Below are 24,577 nucleotides of genomic sequence, written 5' to 3' on the forward strand. Positions count from 1 at the left end.
AATTTAACACCATAGATTCCTGTTCTATTTAAGCAATTTTCTACCTCTGGAAGTTGGTTGTGTTCAGCTAGGAGAACTTGCTGGCAGCTGGTCACATTAATTTGCTAAAGCAGAGGGGGTTTTTTGTACCTTGTTTGGGTTCAACAATTGGAAGCATTCTTTCACCCAACTAGGCCACAATCCATCAGAATTATGGCTGAAATCCTACCTTAGAGTAAATTCCACTGAAAATAGTAGGACTAGCTTCAAAGTTAACGGGCACATAGGAAATACTGTAAATTGCCTTGAATATTATCATGGTCTGTTTTGGAGTTGAATGAGGGTACCTGGGTCAAATTCTTGCCCAGACCTTGATTTCTCTGGATAACCTTGAGCAAGGCATTGCCACCCTAATCTAGCTCATAGGGGTGCCATAAAGATGGAATAAGATAACCCCCCCACTCAATGTGTGCCTTTCTTAGCTCCTTGAAAATGTGCATTTGATATTTGACTTCCTTTTGTAATGTCTTTTTAAAGATTTATTTATTGTTAACATTGCTGCAGTAAAAGTGCATTCTGTAGTTGACCTTCATAATGTTTTATTCTGAAATCTTTAATATATTAGCTTCCTGTTAATTACTTTGCTTTGAATGTATGCTTTATATTTGACTTCTTTCAGTAATGTTTTGTTCTGGTTTGTTTTATTCAATGTGTTGTAAACTGCTTTAAGATTCCCCCCCCCCCATTAAAATATAAAATAGTATTGAAACAAAATGAATAATAATGACCACGAATTTAGATTCCTGCATTGCAGGAGGGGGTGGACTAGATTACCCTCGGGTACCCTTCTGACTCCAATAGTAATCCTATGAATATAATAATAAAGGGAGTGCGGAGCAGGATCAGACTGGCCAGCCCTGTCAGCCCTGACCGGTGTGTGTTGCAGTCCGGAACTGGCCGGATGTCTAAGCAAACTTGGGCACCCAGATCTGCATTTATGTGCAGCTGGGAACTGCAAAAGGCAGGGCACAATCTCACAACGTCTGAACATCCCAGAGGTTTTGGGTGGGTTTTTGGTTTCCTTGGTATTGTTTCCCCTTGCCCTTTTGTGTCATTTATTTCGATACAGTTACAAATACATACGGCTTACACCCTCCCTTTCTGAGCCACTCAAAAAAGACTTACAAAAGACTTAAAACATTAAACCAACATAATTTCAATTAAAACAATCAAGCTATAAAAAAGAGGGAAAGACAGCAGTCTAAAATCACTAAATCCTTCACCAGTCATTAAGCAAGCCCCCCCCCTCAAAAACCAAATGAAACAACTTGCCATATGTTGTTGCATACTGTTGCTGTATGCAAGAGGATTTAGAGACTTTCGTTCTTGTTTACAATGTAAGAATTTTATGACTGGGTGCGCATTAAGAGAGGGTAGGGCAACGCATCTTGATTGAGGATCAAACCGAAGGCATCATGAGGAAGCCACATATATGGATCTATTGGTATATTGTGTGTGGCATTCGCACAAAGCAGGAAGGAGTGCAGCATCATGCAGGGCTCTTGTGTTTTCCTTTTTTTACATGAAATGGAGGACATGGGTGAGGGAACTCCCCTCCCCAGCCTTAACCAAGCCTCAATTCACTGTGCGCTATTGCTTCAAGGGTCTTTCGCTCAACTTGGCTGAGAAGAAACTTGCTAATGGCAGAGCACAGAGCTAGCAAGAGCAAGATGGGGGAAGAGAGGGCAGGCGGTTTCACTCGCCTTGCCTTGTTTCCAGGGCTCTTCTCTAGCCCTCTCCTGGTGTATTTGCAAGGGAGAGCAAGATGTGTTGAGAATTCCATTCCTCCCGTGCTGCAGATGTGTGGGATTGGTACATGTCACATGTCTGTTTACATTCCAGCACTGATTATTGGAGTCTTGTGGGCGGAAAGGGAGATTACATGTGGGGAAAGTAAAGGAGGCTCCTGTTCCAGACGGTTGTCCATGAGGGCAATTGGAACAGCAATGTTGTGCTCATTCTTGTGTGTTTATCAAGCAGAAGCCATCACAGAACGCCTGAAGAGGCCAGATGCCTTGAACATGGTTGAGGCAAGAGTGGCTGAATGCTGCAGATTCAGTTAAACAGCAGTGTAGAAATTGTCTTAAATACATTGGGTTGTTGTATTCAACATAGTGGGCGGGGGTCATACAGATGAGCAGGGGGAGGTAGTTGAATACCACCCATAAAGAATAAATGGAAACATAGAAGTTAGACCATTAACTCTTAACTGCATTAGCAAAGTTCACACGACTGCCCTGTTGCTTCTTGTTGGACCCTTGTTTGTCCCAACATTCATCCTGCAGTGTAAGCAAAGGGGGTTCTTTGAAGCAGTTGCCTGAAAGTGTGGGTGTTGGGTGTACAGGCAGAGGGGCAGGCAAATGTTGGGCCATGACTGACTGGTGTGTTCTGAAGCCTGCTCCCCTTTATGAATGTCTGAAGGGGTTTTCTGAAAAGAGTTACTGTCAGGCCTATTTGTATAAGACCAAGCCGTGGTTCACATGTACATGAATTGATTTCTCCAATGGATGGGTTGACAGCTGGTTGTGTAAACTGACTTCCCTGAAAATTCCCTGTAGTTGTGGTGGTATAAGCTGATCTGAACGTTCCATCCGGGATGCTAGACCTGCCACAGCCCCCTTCCCTGGATGTTAGGAATCAAGTGATGAACACAGATGTATGAACCACTACTGTTTTGCAGACTAACTGAACCAGACTACTCTCAAATTGGGAATCAAAGGGAAGACCTAGAAAGATTCTACCCTCCTGCTGACAAGACTGCTGCTCCCAGCTCCTTATCTGGGCCTCAGGAGAATATCCTGGTTCTGTACACTCTGTGGGATCTCTGTGCTGTCCAGCACGTTCATCTAAATGTTTTAATTGAGAGACTCTTGAGTTAAAAGTAACCTAATCCATTTGTCCACAGCTGTCAAGATCAAAAGGAATCACACGTGTGTTTCTCTTCTCGATTAATATGTTTTAATTTTTTTTAAAAAAGTACTTCAATGAATGGCAAGCTAAGATCATATCCTCTCACCCAGATGTCAGTGCAATTTATAAATACAAAAGCAGCTCCCCACATCTGTTCTCTTATTTTCTTTTTCGATTTAAGAGGGAAATTGACCTTACAATCTTCAACGTGACTGCAGGTCATTGTTATTAGAGATGAGAAAATGCTGGTGTTCTGCTTTTGATTTAGCCTGGCAAACCTCCCAGATACATGACAATTGCAGTATAAAAACTCTGAACCGCTTTACAGTATTTTATTTTTCAGGTGGAGACATTTGTCGGTCTCTGTACATTGCACAAAATAGAAAATCATGTCAGTAAGAGGGTGAACAATGATGCCTTTTAGAAACTCTACAGCACAAAAATAAATTCTTCGCTTGACATTCTTTCATGCCAGTTGGATTATAATGTTAATGTTTTGGAGCAGAGCAGGTAGACTTCACAGTTTGCAGGATTTTATATTGAAATGTCTGCCCACCTCCCTAGCTATGCAGGAGCAAAGTGGGGTGGGATGCTATCCTTTTCTCCCTCCCACTTTGGGCACTTCTCCTGAATGCGCTTTCCTGAAAGTCAGTGAGTGAGGCTTTGCCCCAAATTTGTCAGCAGCCATTCTACCACTTCAAAACCTCAATTCAGTCCTCAGATAAAATGGAGGGAGAGAAAGAGAAAGAGAACAGCTGCTGGTGTTATAAAGGGAGAAATTCCTTACCCACCATCCCACGACCCGCTCTTTATTGCAAGCCTGGCAACCCTGATGGACACCTCACTAAATATGGAACAGCACCATCTCACTCAGTATGATCTACTCTGACTGGCAGTGGTTCTCCAGGGTTCCAGACAGAAGTCCTTATGCGACCCCCAAGTCAAGGAGATAAGTAACTATACAGCCTTTAGAAGACATCTAAAGGCAGCCCTGTTTCATGTTTTATTATGTTTTCATCTATGTTGGAATCTGCCCAGAGTGGCTGGAGAAACCTACTAAGATGGGTTTAGTATATGATGATGATGGAATAGGACATCCCTATTTTCACTGGAGAAATGTTGGAGGGGATGTCTTCCAGGCTGGAGAGGCTAGGAACTGAACAAGGGACCTATTTTTTCTTTCTTTTGCAAAGCATGCGCTATGCCCAGCCCCCCCCCCCTTTAGTGGCTACAGCTGATTGGGAGATGGAGGGACGGGAAGTAGACAGCAGCCTGAGGTAAGAGCGCAGGTGAAGTTGTGGGAAGAGGAGGGGAAAGCGGTGGAGCCAGTTGAAAAACAGTCCCACCAATTGGAAATTGTCCTCTTTCTGGGGCCCAACATGCCCTTCTGGGCAGATAGTTACATTTTAAAGGAAATGTCCGGGTTTGGGGATGTTTTGCGGGGGGGGGGGGGGGGGGAGGAGCGCTCCTCGGGCTGCTCTGCACACTGCGGCTGCTGCCAGCCTGAGCTGGGGAAAGAGGTGTGCGGGTGCAGCGGCAGTCCCACATGCACACACACGTGCACCTCTTTCCCCAGCTCGGGCTGGCAGTGGCTCAGACTGTCCTCTTTTTTGCTCTTCAACCCTGACTTACTGGTAATAGCCCCCTGTAATGGCACCCACCAGCTGAGTTTGCTAACAGAAATGTATACAAAACTAAGAAAGAAAAGAGAAGTATAAGCAAACCCCCCAAGGTTAGCAGAAAGGCCAGTAGGCAACCCCCCTCCTGAAGCAGCTTAGTGGAGACTGAGCATGCTCAGAAGCCATGAGAGACTGTGGGTCAGTTGTTCCTTACAACTGATAATATCAAGGAGGAAGGTCGGGCTGGCTGGCTGGAACCTGGAAAAGGAGAATTCCAGCTTGAGAGTGAGGTTATTTTGCAATGGTTTGTTGCAAGGCCCTCTTTTCATAATGCAACCCAACCCAGTGGCCAGTTCAGGAGAAGCCCACACATTCATTAAATGGGGTTTGTACAGAAAGATTTGTTTCCTGATTGTGCTATTAGAATGACTCCACCTGCTTGAGGCAGTACAAGTTTATTTTCTCCAAATGGTTTAAATATAATTTAAACATTTTTTTGTGGGAAAATGAATTGCAGAAAGCTTCTGCTGGAATTATTAAACAGTGTTTGAATTTTCTGAGCAAGTATGAGACTTCTATAAAGAGGTTGTTTGTCAGAATCCCCGAGTAGTGAGTACATGCTCTATTTATAAGGTTTTCCAGCTTTAGCTTTTATTTAATAAATCCTGTGAACAATAAGTCGAGATAAGGCAGTGACTTAATGCACAAAAACAGAGGAAATTCAGAGATCAGCTATTTCGTTCCAGCTTTTACTCCGTCCTTTTTGTCCTGATATTGCAAGAACCTGAGCTCCAAGTTTTAGTACATAAAAAGGAAGATAAGAGAGTGAAACAGAGGAAACAAAATCAACATGATATAAGTGTAAAATTAATATGGCTTTTGTGATCTTGTTCATAATAGAGTGTAACCTGCTGATGAAGGGCTAATCCCTGAAAACAAGTTAGCCCATTGTAGATGGATATCTACTTTAGGGACAAACATATTGCAAGCATCAATCTTTCCCTTGCTACCCATCTAGAATTTCAGCCGCTAATAAGTGTCCTTCTCCTCTCCCTGCATCTCCACCAGTGAGTACCCTGGTCTCAATTGGGGCTAAGTACACGAAAGCACGTCAAAGTGCAAGTAGATAAATAGGTACGACTTTGGCGGGAAGGTAAACAGCGTTTCAGTGCGCTGCTCTGGTTCACCAGAAGTGGCTTAGTCATGCTGGCCACATGACCTGGAAGCTGTACGCCGGATCCCTCGGCCAATAAAGTGAGATGAGCGCTGCAACCCCAGAGTCATCCACGACTGGACCTAACAGTCAGTGGTCCCTTTACCTTTACCTTACACAAAGTACAACACAATTGCTGTGGTTTCTCTCTGTGCTCTGTTTTCCATATGGACACCTTGAGAATCTCCAGGAATGGCGGATACAGCAAATTGCCATGTGGGGCAGGAGGTCATCCAGCAAGAGAATGTATTTACTCAGCGTGATATGGGATGATACAATTGTCTAGCATTGCCATGGTCTTTGGTTAATACAATAACCTTATTGCTGATGATAATTGCCTAGCACAGCATTTCTGAAACCATAGGCCACTAGTGGGTCTCAGGCCAATTTCAGATGGACATGAGCAGCGCAATTAGTTCCCCAGCTGGACCATGGCAGCAGCAGCAGCTCCCTGCACGTGCAGTGCATAGACATGCCTGGGCATGGGAGTTGGTTAGAGAGGGAGGTGTACCATGAGAAGCTGGATGGGAGGAAAGAAAAAGAAGAGAAGGAAAGGGAGGAAATGAACAGGGTGCTGACTACAACATAGCAACATAGCAATTTAAAACTGCAGCAGAACACATAATAAGATCAGCATCCTAAAAAGGGCTGCTTAAATAAAATCATCTCCACCTCACACCTGCAAGTGCAGAGGGGCTGGCAAGCGTCCCTCAGGAAGCTGCTCCAAATCCTGGGCACCACAGCTGAAAAGACTATTGCGGACATTAACACTGTGTAGTTTGAAGTGTCTGGATGCATGAAACCTGAGTCCTTTTGAAATAAAAAAACATTGTCAAGGCCTGTAAGTTTAATTCAGAAGTTTACTTGCAGAATTTTCTTCAAAACAAAACAGAAAAACAGTGTTACATCAAGGTAATTCCATTTCTTGTACATATCCAGCACAGGCTCAGCAAAACCCAAATGCAAAAGCTAGTTCTTTCCCAACCATGCCACCTTAGTGTGAAGTTTCTTCAACATCTCTGATATCCAAATGAAAAGCTTAGCAACAATGTAGGTTTTGGGAAATTTATCTCTGGCATATCTGATCAATATCAAGTGTTATGCTGAGAAAAGATGATATAATCATAATTCACAAACCGAAATAATGGATAATCAATGTGCCTATCAAATTTTAACTGCCCAATAAACCACTCTGTCCGTGAAATAAAGTTTAGAACGTTGTCCTGCAATTAGAAGAATACAATACATTATCAGGGAAATGGTACATTTTTCTTTGTTAGGTGGCTATGTTTGAAACTTCACAATGGGTTTTTTTAACCCAACCGTTTAATAATGTATATTGTTCCTTAGGAAATCCATGGTATTTTAGACATAATTAATGTCCACTTTTCATTTCTAAAAAGGAAAACAAATCTATCATGCTCAATGGAACCAATGTGAAGGATTCATCATGATGTAAATGGAACTGAATAAGACACTTTCATTAGCCATGGATCATTAGTACAACACCCCACAATGGCCCTGCCAGTGCTTTGAAGGTTTGTCATGTGAAAGCATGCTCACATAGCCCATTAATGCGTGAACAGCAGACATTCGACATCAAAACATTTACCCTCTTAAAGCCAGCCCATTATCCCAGGAAATCTGCATCTATCTCAGAATAGTAGTGCCTCTTTCAAGAGAATTAGATGGAGTGAGACTTAATAGCTCATTACTGTATTATAAATACAGCAATTTTAATGTGATACATTGATATAGAGCACCTTCAGACTTGTGTTTTATTGTGGGTATACTCTGCAACATCTTCTTGAAACAATATTTCTTCAGTAATGAAGTCATTCTGCTTTGGTTTGTTCTGTGATGCTTTCCCAGTGCTATCACATCACTGCTGTCTGGATATAGCGCAACAAAAGTGGAACAAAAATAAACCACAATATTTGTGGTATAAAAAGTTATGGGATTTTAGCAAGAAGTTAAAGAACATACACTGACTGGAAATGAATTCATGCAACTGCCCCAAATCTTTTACAGGCTAAAGAAGTATTGAAAGTGAGAACATGTATGATCTCACTGATTTCTTCTTCTTCTTTGGCGATCACTCATAGCCGAGTAAGATTGTCTTCCATAAACACGGTTTTAACAATAAGTCCGTAAGTGACTGTGGAGGTCAATTCTGGATCCACACGTCCTTCCATAGTGGGGACATTGGTTTCTGGGCGGGAGTTGATCATGGTGTGGATTTGCCAAGCGTGCCTTCCTCTTAGCATGTTTCTCCCTTGCGTCCTGAGTTCAAGTGTCTTCAAAGCCCATGACACCTTTGGTAAAGGCTGTTCTACAACTGGAGCGATCGCAGGCCAGTGTTTCCCAGTTGTCAGTGTTTATACTACATTTTTAAAGATTTGCCTTGAGACAGTCTTTAAACCTCTTTTGTTGACCACCAGCATTACGCTTCCCATTTTTTAAAAAATTAACATTCTTATGTCACATATTTATACATTATCATATTACATTACAGAGCATATTATAATTTCAAACATGTATACAAAGTTTATATACCAAAATTATGTACGCTTTCCATTTTTAAGTTCGGAATAGAGTAGTTGCTTTGGAAGATGATCATCTGGCATCCGTACAACATGACCAGTCCAACAAAGTTGATGTTGAAGAATCATTGCTTCAACACTGGTGATCTTTGCTTCTTCCAGTACACTGATATTAGTTCACCTGTCTTCCCAAGTGATGTGTAAAATTTTTCAGAGACACCGTTGATGGAATCTTTCAAGGAGTTGGAGATGGGGTTTATATGTGGCCCATGTTTCACAAGCTTATAGTAAGGTTGGTAGTACAATAGCTTTGTAAACAAGCATTTTGGTTTCCCTATGAATGTCCTCAGACACTGTGCACTTCAATCGGGAAAAAGCTGCACTTGCAGAGCTCAGGCAATGCTGGATTTCGCCATCAATGTTGGCCCTTGTGGAAAGATAACTGCCCAGGTAGGAGAAGTGATCGACATTTTCCAACATTACACCATTGAGTTGGATTTGTGGCACTGCAGAGGGGTTATTTTGTACTTGTTGGTGCAGCACTTTGGTTTTTTGGATGTTGAGTGATAGGCCAAGCTTTTTGTAAGCTTCTGCAAAGATATTTAGGATGGTTTGGAGGTCATCCTCTGAGCGTGTGCACACTGCGCTGTCATCAGCATATTGAAGCTCCATGACGGAAGTTATGGTAACCGTACTCTTTGCTTTCAGCCTGCTTAGATTGAAGAGCTTTCCATCTGTTCGATATATGATTTCTACTCCAGTGGGGAGTTTCCCTTCGACAAAGTGTAGGATCATGGCAATGAAAATAATGAATAGAGTTGGGGCAATAACACAACCCTGTTTAACACCTGATCCCACTGTGAATGGTTCACTTTGAGAGCCATTGTTATCTGCGATCGTTGCTGTCATATTATCGTGGAGGAGCCAAATGATGTTTACAAATTTATCTGGGCAGGCATTTTTCTTGAAGCTGTTGAGCAGTGAAAATCATGTCCACTGTCCCCCTAGAAGGCCAAAAACCATTTTGGGATTCAGGAAGGGTCACCTCGGATATTGTTACAAGACCATTTGCTAAGATCCTTGCAAGAATTTTGCGGGCTGCAGCTAATAGAGAGATGCCTTGATAGTTTCCACAATCAGTTCTGTCACCTTTTTTAAAGAGATTGATAATTTTGGCATCTCTAAAGTCTGCTGGGATTTCTTCTCTTTCCCAGATTTTTTCGGTAAGCTTGTGAAGTTGTTGTGTAAGTTCAATTCTGCCCACTTTGAAGATTTCGGCAGGTATCCCATCAGGTCCACTGGCTTTGTTGTTTTTCATTTGGTTAATAGCTGTACACAACTTTCCCAGATTTGGAGATACTGCAATCTCATCTCTAACTTGTTTTTGCAGAATTTGTGAGAGGACCTCAGCAGCCACAGGGAAGTTGCAGTTAAGGAGATGTTGGTAATGTTCTTTCCAGTGCAGTGCAATAGCTTCTTTATCTTTTAGAAGTGTGATGCTGTCTGCTGAGCGTAGGGTGCATATGCCATGATTTATTGGCCCATAGATCAGGGGTCAGCAAACATCTTCAGCAGGGGGCTGGTCCACTGTCCCTCATTCCTATGCGCCACAAATAAGCCAGAGTTGCATTTTAAATAAAAGCACACGTTCTACTCATGTAACAACCCGCTGATTCCCAGACCATCCACGGGCCGGATTGAGAAGGCGATTGGGCCGGATCCGGCCCCCGGGCCTTAGTTTGCCTACCCCTGCCATAGTTGTGGGTTTAAAAAAACTTTGTGCATCGTGAGTGTCGGCTAAGTGCTGGATCTCTTGAGCATTTTTATCCACCAGGTGTTTTTTTAGTTCTCTAGTTCTTCTTTGAACCTCAATCTTAGCGTTGGCATAGGTTTTTTTTCTTAGTGGCACAGTTTCTATCTTTTTGCCAGATCTGAAAGGCCTTCCTTTTCTTGTCAATCATGCGTTCAATCTCACTGTAATTCTCATCAAACCAGTCCTGGTGTTTCTTGGTTTGGTATCCAATAGTTTGTTCACAGGCTGAAATAATGGATGTTTTTAGCTTGGTCCAGTGTTCCTCGATGTTATAAGGGAATTCTGAAAGCAGATGGTCCTTAAGAGTCGTTTGGAAGCAATCACACTTAATTGGATCTTGAAGGGCTTGAGTGTTCATTTTGCGCCTTGGTTTCCTTCCGTGAAGCCTGTTGAGGTATAATCTTGATAGCCGTCATGGAGCATATTAGTCAGTGATCTGTCCAGCAGTCGTCGGCACTCATCATAGCTCTGGTAAGGAGCACGTCTTTAGCATGGACAATAACATAGTCTAAGAGGTGCCAGTGGTTTGACTGAGGATGCCTCCATGAAGTTTTAAATTTATTTTTCTGTCGAAAGAGTGTGTTGGTAATAACAAGGTTGTGTGCTGCACATATTGTCAAAAGTAAGATTCCATTCTGGTTGCTGTTGCTAACTGCTTCTTTCTCAATAGTCCCAGGCCACAGATCGAAATCTCGCCCAACTCTTGCATTAAAATCACCCAGGAGGATAATTTTATCTTCCTTAGGCATCTCTGATAGGATGGTATCTAGCTGAGAGTAAATATTTTCTTTAATGTCTTCATCAGCATCCAATGTTGATGCATAAGCACTTATAATAGTAGCCTGTTGGTTTTTGGTGAGCTTTATCAGAAGGGTTGAGAGTCGCTCATTAATGCCGGTAGGGACTTCTGACAGGAGCTTCACAAGGTTGTTTTTGATAGCGAAGCCTACCCCATGTATTCAATGTTTTTGCTCAGATATACCTTTGCAGAAGAATGTGTAGCCTCCTTTTTCTTCCTTCAGTTGTCCCTTTTCGAGTCTCTTGAAGCGCTGCAATATTGATGTTAAAACGTCGCAGCTCTCTTGCAATGATGGCAGTTCTGCTTTCAGGATGTTCGCTGTCTGTGTTATCTGACAAAGTCCGTATATTCCATGTTCCAAAGTTCAATTGTTTTTTACGACCGCTAGGTGGTGACCCCACTGGGCGTGGTATTCCAGTCAGGGGAAAAGGGAGGCAGACTATGTTTAGGGCACCTTTTCTAGCCCCTCCCCCTTTTCAGGGCGAGCAGAGTGGGTCCTAAAAAGGGCTTCTCAGTCATGGATACAGCTGCCGAGCTACTCAACTGTCTCATTGCTTGAGTCAGAACGACTGAATCTGTATCCACCGCCCATGTGCCGGTACATGACTAGGGGCTTCCAGATTTCATGATCCTGCCTCCATTACCATTTGCTGATCGCCATAGGACTTTTGGGGTTTGGGTTGGGTTTTTGGAAGATGCCTGTGCGTGAATTTGTTTTATGTGTGTAGATCAGTGCACATTGACCAACACACAGTCTTCGCACTAGGGATCTGTTCCGATAGCATAAAGTAGTCATGACAAACCGGTAGATTTCTATATGCTGCAACCTTCATCCGCCTTCACAGCTGTTGTAACATACCACTTGTTATCATCCGCCTGTTCTGCCATTGAGGACTTCTTGGATCATTCTTTGTCTAGCTCCTTCCCTTTGACCTTACTGCCTTGGGTGACCCTGCTGGGAGTATGAGATTCCCGACTGCTTTGCTCACAAGGGTCATAGGAACATGCAAGGCCACTCATCACGACAAGGTGATGATCCAGCGAGTAGGGATCTGACTGATAGCATCATGAGCACAAATAATCATGAATGAGCAATGAAAAGGATGTCTGGAAGGACACAAACATACAAGCATTGACTTAATCTATTTGTTTATATCAGGACTCACTGCAGTCATGTAGAAATCTCTGTCTGCCTGATATTAGCAGCAAAAGGGTGTGTGTGTGGACTGCAGAAGCCTTCCACCAGCTGTGTCTTATAGCCAATGTACAACAAGAATGCAGGATGAAAAGAGGCAGAGTTTACTCTCCCCACACCTTAGTTCATGAAACATACAAGTGCTTGAACACGGGTGCAAGACTATCACTCTTTCCACTTGATCTCAGCAACCTTTTCAGACATGGCATGTTTTAGGGCCAAATTGGACATGACATCAGACAAGCTGTCTCTTTCACAATTCCCCTAGATAAAAACCACAGCATGGGGAACATGAATTCAATCATGGCTGTGGTTGCTGGGATAGAGACCTAACTCTTTCCCCATTTAATTTAAATCACAATTTAAAGCAGGAAAATTTTGTAGGGGAAACCCTTCTTCCACTTGAATAACCTTCACCTTGATGAACCTTGGTTGTGCTTTACGCTTGTGGGTTGCAACCATGTAATCACATGGGCAAAGTGTGGTAGCATAAATTCTGATGTGCAGAGCAGAAGTGTGGCGTAGTGGTTAGAGTGTTGGACTGTAACCTGGGAGACCAGAGTTTGAATCCCATGAAGCTCATTGGGTGACACTGGGCCAGTCACTGCCTCTCAGCCAAACCTACCTCACAGGGTTGTTGTGAGGATTAAATGAGAAGGGAGAGGACAACGTATGTCACCTTGAGCTCCGTCCGTGGAGGAGAAAAGGTGGGATATATATATAACCAACAAACACACAAGTGGCATTTTATTTCAAAGGCCAAACAGAAGTTGGCATTGGGACCTCTCCTGCCATACTTCCACACGCTGGGATAAACCTTATGAGTATGCACCTCAGGTGGGATTTACATATGAGTAAACATGAATAAGAGTCCGTCATTAGTCTGGATCTAATCCTGTGTGCATTTTTACTTTTCTGCCATTTGCTGCACAATTTGCTGAATTTTTATTTTTATTTTGCACTACTATCATTGTTATGTATATTATGCATGCCTCAGGGGTGTTTACCTCCCATAATTCAAGTAATAAATAATGGAAATAATAAATATATTATGGAATGAAATTCCCCTACAAAACCAACAATTATTTGCATGTTTTTCATTTGATGAGGTATACTGCACAATGGTAAGTTAACAAACCAGCCTGTTTTTACTACACTGCCTGATTCCTTCCTGTATCTTTCAGGCACTACAGCTGGATATGGTCTTTTAGCTTCTCAGAGGTTTCTTACTATTATTTGTGGCGTCAACACAAGGTTTGTTCTGCTCCCTGGTTGGAAAATTTCACTTAATGTAAGCGTCCCTTTATTCCAGAGGCTCTTGTCTGCCCAGATTCTAGTGTTCACTCAAGCCTTGGTTTTACATTTTTATTTTGTTTTTGTAACTTGCAGAATTATGTGCCTAATGATGTGGATACAAGGAGACCACCTTTGTGGCTCATTTGTCTGTTGATGCACTGCTTGTGGTGTTCCTGAGCTGAAAAACCTCCGGCTGACATATCCAGCTTTGTTTGCCTGTTATCCAAAGCAGCAGCGAAGCATATCGAGTAGCTAGGAGCAATATTAGATGCCAAAGAGAGAAAATTGGATGTGCAAGAGATTTGTGTATCCATTTCCCCACATGCTTCTGGTAAAATGTGCAAAGAGGAGAATTTGTGCATCATTTCACTATGCAGTGATATGTGCAATTTCCTTTGCCTGACTTTGCAGCCAATAGCACCTTGGGAGAGGAACCATTTTTGGTGGGAAAACGGTGCGGGGGAAAGGGTTAAATTCTTATTCTTTCTCCTCCTGCTGTTGCAACTGTTTTTCCTGGAAAAAGAGAGGGGCAAGCTCTACACACTTTTTGAAAAGTGAGCTAACTTAACACAGTTTTGCCTTGAAAATTATTATTGCTTAGGAGAATGCACAGACAAAAACCCTTCGCTCTACCAGCATGCTGCTGCTGCAGCAGCTGAAACCATGCTCTCCTCTCTTCTAAGGCTCACGGAAGGAGAAAACCAGTTTCTGCTCAGGCTAATTCAGCCAATAAGTGGCATAGCTATATTCATCAAGCTAAACTAGAGATGGGGTAGAATTCCATAGGGACTGCATTTTTAAACGAACCTACCTAAGTTGCATCATCTACACAGATCAGAACAAAAAAAATTCCTTCCAGTAGCACCGTAAAGACCAACTAAGTTAGTTCTTGATATGAGCTTTCGTGTGCATGCACACTTCTTCAGGTATCTGAAGAAGTGTGCATGCACACGAAAGCTCATACCAAGAACTAACTTAGTTGGTCTTTAAGGTGCTACTGGAAGGAATTTTTTTTTGTTTTGACTATGGCAGACCAACACGGCTACCTATCTGTAACTGGAACAGATCAGAACGTTATCCTTTGGATTTTACACTTCTTCAAACGTTATGATGCAGCTCCCAGCTAAGCAAATTAACAAACCACACCAACAAAAATCCCAACACAAAACCACCCATATTTTAGGATGGAGATGACTGGGACGACAGGCTCATGTTTCAACAATGAGAGCTAATGACAGGACATGGGCATCCACATGGGACTTGAATGTGGATTTGGAACTATTGGATTTGGAACTGCATTCCTGCCCCTCTGCAGGATGTCACCCTCATCCATGTGGCATCCAGCACTTTCCCCCACTTCATTCAGAATTTTTCCAGTCTCTGGATAATCTGATAAAAGGAAATAATCCATCTGTTCATTGCTCCACTATGGGTACAGAGAGTCACTTTTGCTCTTTGTGAAGTTGTTCAGCTGTGCAGTGACATTTCTGTCCTGCCATGGACCATCACTTCCATCTCCCTTTCTACAACAGTTTCCAGGCAGATGCCTTTGGGAAGCCCACAAGAAAAGTGGGAAGGCCTTCTCTTGCTGTTTCTCTCCAGCGCCTGGTAATCCACCAGTGGCCTGCTGAATCAGGGGTGGTCTGTATAACATACACAAGGTATGAACACTGTATGTCTGCACTACAGCCTCCTCCAACAGAAACTAAGCCCAGGATCCCTGCCCTAGGACCTTCTTGAGTGGGGGATTTCAAGCAACATCATGACTTTGGTGTAAATAGGTGAAATGGATGTAGAATTTGTGTTTTATTTGGGCTGCTCATGATGTTTTATAGTTGCATTCTCTGTTATATTTTACACTCATTCACTAAGAGACACTCAAAATTTCTAGAGCCCAACTACTGAAAGAAGTGGATTTTTTTTACAGCAAATTCTCTTGTCTCAAATATCAAGAGGGGGGGAAAGCCAGCCTAACAACATTGCATGCAGTATTGATCTAGGAAGGAACACACAGAGTCTACGTTAAGAAAATGAAGAAATAAATTAGGAAATAAATCAGTAAACTGGTTCTTTCTGTTTTGACTTATAAAAAACGGCAGGCCTATTTTCTGGGTCTTTTTTTTTTTAAAAAAAGATTTGTATCACATAAAGGAATAGCAGCTCATCAGATAAATGTTCCCAGCATGACTTTAACTGATGCTCTTGACCATATGGAGCATGGTCAGCCAACCAGAGAAACATAAGCACGCTCTCTCCACTTTTCAAAATAAAGTCCTAGAAAACAACGTCTTAGAATATTGTAGGCTTGGAATAGGGCAATTAGGCCTACATTCTCAGTGAGGTGGCAAACCAGGGGAGGCTGCCCCATATGGGCAAGAGTCCCCCACCCTCCGCCTGCCCTCAGCCAGCCCCCACCCTTGTCTCTTTCCTTACAGGCAGCCCAGGGGGTGGCTCTGCTGGTCAGCTTCCTCCTGCTGAGCCTCAAGTGTTGGCCCTGGTAGGACCCAGCCAGGAGGAGGAGGTTGGGGACTAAGACTGGACTGGTTGGCTCTGGCACCACCCACTGTTGGACCCCCTGATTTCCATTCCATCCGCCACAGTGGGTGCCAGCCACTGGGGGCCATAACATGTGACTGAATGATCCTTCATGCAGATATACACATCTCATAGAAAATTAGATGTCCGTGAGAAGGATTCTCGACTAATTACACCTCCCCCATTCTGGATTTTTACATGTGAGCACCCTAACTAGAGCCTGAAGTTTACACTGTCACTGAGAACTAGACTACGATTTCCCCTAAAGAGATGGTAAATGTAAAGGTACCCCTGACCGTTAGGTCCAGTTGCAGATGATTCTGGGGTTGCGGCGCTCATCTCACTCTATAGGCTAAGGGAGCCGGCGTTTTTCCGCAGACAGTTTGTCCACAGACAGCTGGTCCTGTGGCCAGCATGACTAAGCTGCTTCTGGCGAACCAGAGCAGTGCACGGAAACACCGTTTACCTTCCCACCGGAGCAGTACCTATTTATCTACTTGCACTTTGACGTGCTTTCGAACTGCTAGGTGGCCAAGAGCTGGGACCGAGCACGGGAGTACACCCTGTCGCAAGAATTCGAACCACCAACGTTCTGATCGGCAAGCCCTAGGCTCTGTGATTTAGACCACAGCACCACCCTCGTCCTGCTCCTAAAGAGGTGAGGTCATTTTAATTTCCTGCTGCTTTCTCAAGCTCTTTACTTCCCCTGCAGCGTGAAGGAGCCTGGTCCCAGCTCACCCTGCTCGTGCTCTGAGATGGTCATCTGTTGCTTTTCTCTGTAGTCTTCCGTGTCTCTGCTAGGGAAGCAGGTGCCAGCTGTTCAGTCTCTCTAGCTGTAGCTCCTGTTTATGGAATATTATCCTCTGAGAATCTCACCTGGCTCCAACACAGCTGTACTTTAGGTGCCAGGCAAAAACCTGCTTAATTGCCCATGTTTTAAAAGTATTTCTTAACTGCTCTTTTCTCCATTGCCTCATTTGTTATTTGTGGTTTCTTGTTTGTTCATTTTTTAAAACCATACATGTCAACCACGCTGGAATCAACATTGGTGAAGGACAGCATAAAAAAAACTTTTAAACGCATATATGTAAGCTTTATGTGCAATATGTGATTTTGATGTGAAGGTGCTTTCAACAAAGTGGTCTTCTCCCACTTCCCAGATTTTCACAGAAGCATACAGTGAAGACATGAACTGACCGAGCTTGCAAGACAACCCAGCTCCCATTAGGATTCGGTGATCTGCAGCTGAACTGGGAGTTTCCCAGGCAACACCAGCTTAACTCCCTCATCGTTGGCTCAGCATATTTTCCCCAGCCTGGCTCTGCTAGGACCTGGCTTGTTAACAGAGCAGTCCTAACACAGGAACAGGGGAAAGTGGAGCAGGGGATCCCCCATCACAACCAAAGCCCTGCTGCTGTGTGCACTTTCCCAGAGCAGAATTTGCTGTGCCAGGTACAGACTGCTCCAGAGCTGCTGGGTCTTCCTTTGGATCTTGTCTCTGCTCACTTCTGCCAGCAGGAGCGTTCCAGCTGCCAACGTGTGCCTGGGGCCTCTGCTGGGGGGGGGGGTGGAGCCCCATCAACTCCCCACACCTGGCAGCACCCCCCTCTGAGAGGCACCTTTGCGCCATCCCACCACAGTTGTAGCCATTCATATTCGGTTGGGGGTTGGATGCTGGGGGAGCATGTGAAAAGGGGCTACTAAATACAAGAATGGCAAGGTGTGTAATATTTTGAAGAGTAAAATAGAGGACACATTTGCCGACTGCTACTTTTAACTATGGATCACTATGACGACTCCACCCATGAAAAAGAGGACAGTCAGTGATCAGCCTTCCTTATGGTCCAGCTCGCACTTCCATACATCACTACTGGGGAAACTATAGCTTTAACTATACGGACCTTTGTTGGCAAGGTGATGTCTCTGCTTTTTAAGATGGTTTTCGTTGCTGCCTCCTATATAATGTTTGTGTATAATTCTCAACCAAAAAACTGAGAATCGGCAGCACCCTTTTTGCCACCTTCTGTCCTGCTGCCGGGGCACTGAAACACTGGGAGGTCTACTTCACAGAAGAATAGAATTCGGAGGGACCATTAGGGTCATCTAGGTTAACCGCCCACAAGGCAGGAATCTTGTACTATATCGATCCCTCCAGTGTTATTTTGGAAATATTTTGTTGAAAATGTCCATTCGTCGTCTTCTTCTTCTTCTTCTTCTTCTTCTTCTTCTTCTTCTTCTTCTTCTTCTTCTTTTGTCAATGTGATGGCACATTTAAATTATCTTTCCTGCCCATTTTAAAAGAAACAGAGCTGTTTTCTAGATCCCCTGCCTAAGCTGAGATGAGCTATGTGCACAGGTGGTTAAATGTATTAAGAGGATGCCTTATGGCTCCTTTTCTTGCTCAGCCGTAATCAGTGCAGAAAAAGTGCGGGGGGGGGGGGACAATTTAAAAGGAAAAAAATGAATCAGTTCAGCAATTGTCAACATCTGTGAGGAAAAAATACTCAGTAGAAAAAACCCAGCTGACAAGAAGAATTAGCATAGACAGGAAGTCTCTTCACTTTCATTCTGATAGAAGAAAGAGGAGAGACTCATGATGCAAGCAATATGCATTTGTCAATATTTCAGCAAAAATGCTTTGTGTAAACCCCATCAGTTTCTTATGACATGTATGCATGTATGTACTGAGGCGTCAAGCCTGTGTCCTGCTGAATCTAAGGGGCTCAGGATAGGGATAATTGCTGCCATTTTTGTTCTTGATAATAATTCATTTACAGCATAGCAGGGGGTTGGACTAGATGACCCTTGGGGTAACTTCCATCACCACAACTCTATGATTCTGTAGCAGGGCATCCTGCACATTTTAATTGAGAAGTAAATCCCACTTGTTCAGTGGTGCTTACTCTCTAGTGTTTAAGATGCAGCTTAAATAGATCACTTCATAAAATAGATAATAATTCTAAAAATATCTGGAATTCTTGAATCTACAGAAATATGTAAGGGCAAATGTGGACATTCTGCTTGGGCAAAATAATCCAGAAAAAAATAGGAAAGAAGATAATGTTTCAGTTAGCCTACTAAAATTCTCAGGGGGTGGGGAAATCCTTGTTAACACATTTTATGCTTTGACTGAGTTTAAAAGGTAAAGGTAAAGGACCCCTGACAGTTAAATCCAGTTGCAGACAACTCTGGGGTTGCAGCGCTCATCTCGCTTTACTGGCCGAGGGAGCTGGTGTTTGTCCGCAGACATGTCCGGATCATGTGGCCAGCAGGACTAAGTCACTTCTGGCGCAATGGAACACCGAAACCAGAGCAACACATGGAAACGCCGTTTACCTTCCCACCGGAGCGGTACCTATTTATCTACTTGCAGTTTTGGGCATGCTTTCAAACTGCTAAGTTGGCAGGAGCTGGGACAGAGCAACGGGAGCTCACCCCCATCACGGCGATTCGAACCAGTGACCTTCTGATCGGCAAGCCCAAGAGGCTCAGTGGTTTAGACCACAGCGCCACCCGCATCCCCTTTGACTGAGCTTACCTAAAGTTAAATTTGGAGTTAAATTTAAGATTCATGCCTGGCCAAAAATCTGAGAAATTTCAAGGGAAGCAAAGGGTATTTTAATAAAACTCACAACATTTCTCGGCGGAATCTATGCAATGATCTCACCCCCGCAAGAGCATGGATGCTATACAGTGTTTCCTTGGTTTAAGAACTTAATTCGTTCTGGAGGTCCGTTCTTAACCTGAAACTGTTCTTAACCTGAAGCAACACTTTAGCTAATAGGGCCTCCTGCTGCAGCCGCGCCACCAGAGCATGATTTCTGTTCTCATCCTGAAGCAAAGTTCTTAACCCAAGGTACTATTTCTGGGTTAGCAGACTCTGTAAACTGAAGCGTCTGTAACCCGAGGTACAACTGTATATGTGAAATGTTTTTTTGGGGGAGTGGGGAGTTATCCAGGTAAAGATATAACTAACCTACTGTAGGTCCCACATGCATTTCAAAAATTCCGTGTTGCATGGGTCAACCTTACCTATTACAGACCTTCCTATTGTCCCTAATTTTCCAGGGACAGTCCTGGATTTACAAAAACTGTCCCAGTTTCTGATTTGATCCCGGAACATACCGCTTTTTCTTAGGACATCCCCACTTTCATTGGAGAAACGGTGCAGGATATGGAGTTATCCAACCCCTTAGCCATCTGAAGACAGCCCTTTATAGGGAAGGTTTTTTTAATGTTTAATGTTTTTATATATGTTGCAAGCTGCCTAGGGCGGCTGGGGCAGCCCAGTCTAATGGATGGGGTATAAATAGTAAAATTGTTATTATGGAATAGGATGGCCCTATTTTCATCAGAGAAATGTTGGAGGGTATGCTATTACTTTGTATAGAAATCAAATATTCATTGCTGAGGCTGATCTCACCAGCAACAATATAAATTTGATTAACAATTCAAAAGTTATTTCACCCTTAAAACAGCATTAAGTATTTTTATCATCATTTCCTAAGACTGTGATTCTAAACAGAAACAGACATTTTAAAAGGGACCACCTGGCCTTTGCTTCTCCCTCCCCCTCTTCTCTTATTTCATGCTCTTTTTTATTTATTGCTTCAGTTTTCCATGCCAGCCTCTGCAGCTCACTGTATCTTTTACCTCTGAACTCTCAGCTTGGTGATTTTTATCTGCCAACATAGTTATTTGTTCACATGCGTCATTCCTACCTAAATAAGAGCAAGGCTGAAGAGGAAGGAGTGTGGGTTTGCCTGTTTACTTCAGACATTTATATACTGCTTAATTATTTGCATTTGTAAGTGTACATAAAAACACTCCCTAGTAAATGGGAGAATAAAAAACAGTAACGTAAAACCCAACGCTACCTTAAAATGCCTTGGGAACAAGAAAGCCTTAGTCACATTTATAGCTGATATTGCTTAATATTGTATGCGGACGTGACAAGTTGATCACGTAGGGGAAATCTTTTTGGAGCTTTAAAGCAGTTATATTTGGGGCTTATTAGGTAGGCAACCTGTAGTCACATATTTTGTTATGAAATTTGGTGGAAACCCATTGTTCAGAAAATGCTGACATATAGATGACAAAACTGGACTTCAGGCAATTTATCACTTGAGAGTGATGAGCCAGGACGTTTTTTTAGATTAGATATTATTGCTGATCCATATAAGTTTAAGGGTAGACTCATTAAGGTTTAGACTCAGTCCTGTCTTTAGGAAAAGCTCAGTTATAACACTTGGGTAAGACACTTTTATGAACAGCTAGCTCTGGGTTCTTAAGAAGCTTTTGAAATGTGTTTTATTTGTTACCAATACCAGTAATTTGTGCCTTTTTTGCCACCAGTCAAAGCTGACGGAAGGCATTCTGCCCTACAGAGACCCCCTGAGCCTCAAGCAACCGAAGTGGAGCCTGGAGTTCCCTCAAGCCTCATGCCTGCTCCTTCAGAGCTCCTTCCCTTTGTTGTGGGCTGTTTTGCTAAACATTGAAATGGTCTGAAAAATGTCAGGTATAAAGTGTTCTTAAGTATTGTAATTTGGAAGAGCATTATTGAACTGAGTCTGTTACAAGAATAATCACAGGTGAGAGAGAGTGTTTCAATGCATTGACTTGTTCCAGCTATACTTGCAATATGTAATTATATAAGCTTTTAATGATAATTATGGGGGTAAGCATTCTAGGCTACATGGAGGAAAAAATCACTTCCAAATAAGGCATTCTGTTTCCACTTTGGGATTTGTAACACAGTGCAGTTTCTGAACAAAGCATGTGATCCTGTCTGAAGAGAAATTAAGCTCCAACTCAAATGTGTGTTTACGTCTTTCATGAATATTGCTAATCTGTTGGCTACTTTTGAACTCAAACAAGATTCATATTATCTGGCAGAATACATGTCATGGAGAGACTGTAAAAAAAGCATAAAAATAAGCTGCTTGGCGTTTACTAATGTACAAAGTGAAATAGCAGAATATCGTAATTTGCATTTCCATACATCACAATTACATGCTCATTTTACGGAGTAATTAAGGATAATATTTTGAAACGCTAACGAAGGGCATTTATTTATTTATTTATAAAGAAGAGTAGTACAACCAAGCTATAAAACTGGTCCCTGTGTTATTTCATGTTCAGAGGCAATATCCCTTTGTTTACCAGATGCAGGGGACAAATTGCAGCGGATTCATGTGGCCTTGATATCCTGCTTCGTGAGTTTCTAAAGGCTGAGTGTTTAAAACAGAATGCTAGATGAGATGGACTCTTGGTCTGATCCAGCAAAGCAGTTCTTATTGCTTCAAATGTAGAAATGTTCAAAGGGGTTAAGCTGCCTTTCAGTCACTTATTTAAAAAGAACTTCCATAAAGTAAAAGGTATTAACTACCAAGTTCTCTCTCCCCCTCCCCCCATTGAGATACCTACGGAACACACAAGAAAATGAAAATACCTTGACTGGCTTAAATGTATTTAAATTTCCTTTGTAGAACTGTGTTTCAACTGTTTGGGATTACAATCAAAATGAATTTGATGGTTCAGCTCAGTTTCCAGTAGATTACAGTCTGAATGCCATCTGCTTCATATTATGGCAAAATTGTGATCTGTTTCCAAATTTAGAGGTCCAGAACTGAACAAACAGAATAACTAAGATCCATCTTTTGATCACAAGAAGAAAAAAGAATGTGGGTGTTCAGACTTATATTCTCCAAAGAGAGGTGCTCTCCACTGTAAGCACCTGCTGTTTTGACAATGAATGACAATGGGGTGGGGAAGTCTTTCTTTTAATCCCCTTTTTATTTTAACACATGCAAAGTATAGTAAAATGCCATACCACTCAACTGTCCCAATTTGAGTGGGACATCCCTGAATTGCAGAAGCCATGCTGGCTTCTGAGTGGATCTCAGAAAGTCCCGTTCTTTTGGTCCCGCACTCTTGCGCAAGTCACCAGCGCCAGAAGACACGCCTCCCTCTTTTCAGATCAGAGAGGCAGCTGCAGAGCAAGGGGGCAAGACGCCTCGAAGGAGAAAAGCACGCCTTTGCAAAAGATCCCGATGGTTCCCAGAATGTCCTTGGGAAGAATCTATTTGCCTATTGTTTGGTTGAGGGATTGCGATGAATGAAGCAGCCTTGGCAGCAGGGAAGCGCTGCCTTTTCTCTTGCCGCCTTGTTAGTGGGAGAGGCCACGTTGGGTCTGGTGCCAGGAACGGTGGGCTCTGCAAGGCTCCAGTTTCTTCCTCTGCTGCTGCTGGTTGTGCCCTTTGCCTCCTCTGAGCCCGAGACTGGCCAGGACTGGGAGCCACTGCTGCCTCCAGGGGAGCAGCACAAGCCATGGCTGCAGCACCCTGTGGTCCAGGGGCCAGAGCTGGTCGGGGGGGGGGGGAGTACAATGCTAAGATGCAGGTCTTTCAGTGCTGGGAGCCAAAATTGGCAATGCCAATGGTTTAAGAAGCTTTAAAGGGGTGTTAGACAAATTCACAGATGATTGGTCTATCCGCACACCAAAGTCACAGACGAGGGTTGCTTCATAATAATGGTCTTTGCTGAATTTGTAGTCCTTATACATGGTGAAATAAATCTACGGCCAGAACTTCATTTTCAAAATGAGGCCATGATAGCTATAGGTAGAGTACATTTATGGCAAAAAGAATGAGTGCACATTTTATGGGAAATAGGACCTTCAAGATTTTTTTAAAGGTCTGTGATCTTGCCCTCAGTGATTATTTATTTATTTTTGGCAGGGGGAGGTATCTAGCTACTGTAGTATTTGCAAGTTTACATTGACAACATCTATAAAGTCAGCCAGAATTCAACAAAATATGTGATTATGATTCAACTTTCATATACCAAATGTGTAGACTGGGCATAGCAGTGGTTCTCACAGGGCAGTCTTTCTCTGGGTCACACTTTCAGAACAAAATTTTGCTTGTGCCACTCCATATTTTTTTATTGATAAGAACTACATTTGAAAATAACAAAGAAAGCAACATCTAGAAAGTATAAAACAATGCAGCTACCTAAGGTGAATAATTACCAAAATATAATTATAAGCAAGTCTCTATCTACCTTAAGTATGTATACAATCTCAGCAAGAGGCGTGAGCTTGATTTGCTGGGTAATCTCATTTATATCAGGTCTAAATTGAAACAAACAAACTCTCATCTCCTCACCAACACAAACAAGCCTTTCTCTTTCCTGATCTTTCATATTTGTCAGAGTTGAAAATCCCTGTTCACAACAATATGTCATGGAGAACTGTAGAAGAATACAGTTCCATAGCCTGTTAAACAAACAAACAAACAAACAAACAAACAAACAAACAAACAAACAAACAAACAAACATGAAAGATACTGAGCTGTACCATACAACACTGAAATGTCTAAACGTTTCTTTGATTGTCCTTTGGTCTTCCTGCCACTCCAGTGTGGCGTGCCATGCCCTTTGAGGACCACTGCCCCAGGGTTTTGGAGGCCCTGGCTAATATAGTAATTTGTACAGACAACAACATTTTTATTTATTTAGGGCTCATCTTTTTGTCCATGCTTAAAAGCTCCCATTTTGAACATGGTTTGTTGTTGGTGGTTTTGTTTTTTTTTTTTTTGCCCCAGAGCTCAAT

This window comes from Podarcis muralis, chromosome 4 (assembly GCF_964188315.1).
Source record: "Podarcis muralis chromosome 4, rPodMur119.hap1.1, whole genome shotgun sequence".
NCBI classification, from domain to species: domain Eukaryota; kingdom Metazoa; phylum Chordata; class Lepidosauria; order Squamata; family Lacertidae; genus Podarcis; species Podarcis muralis.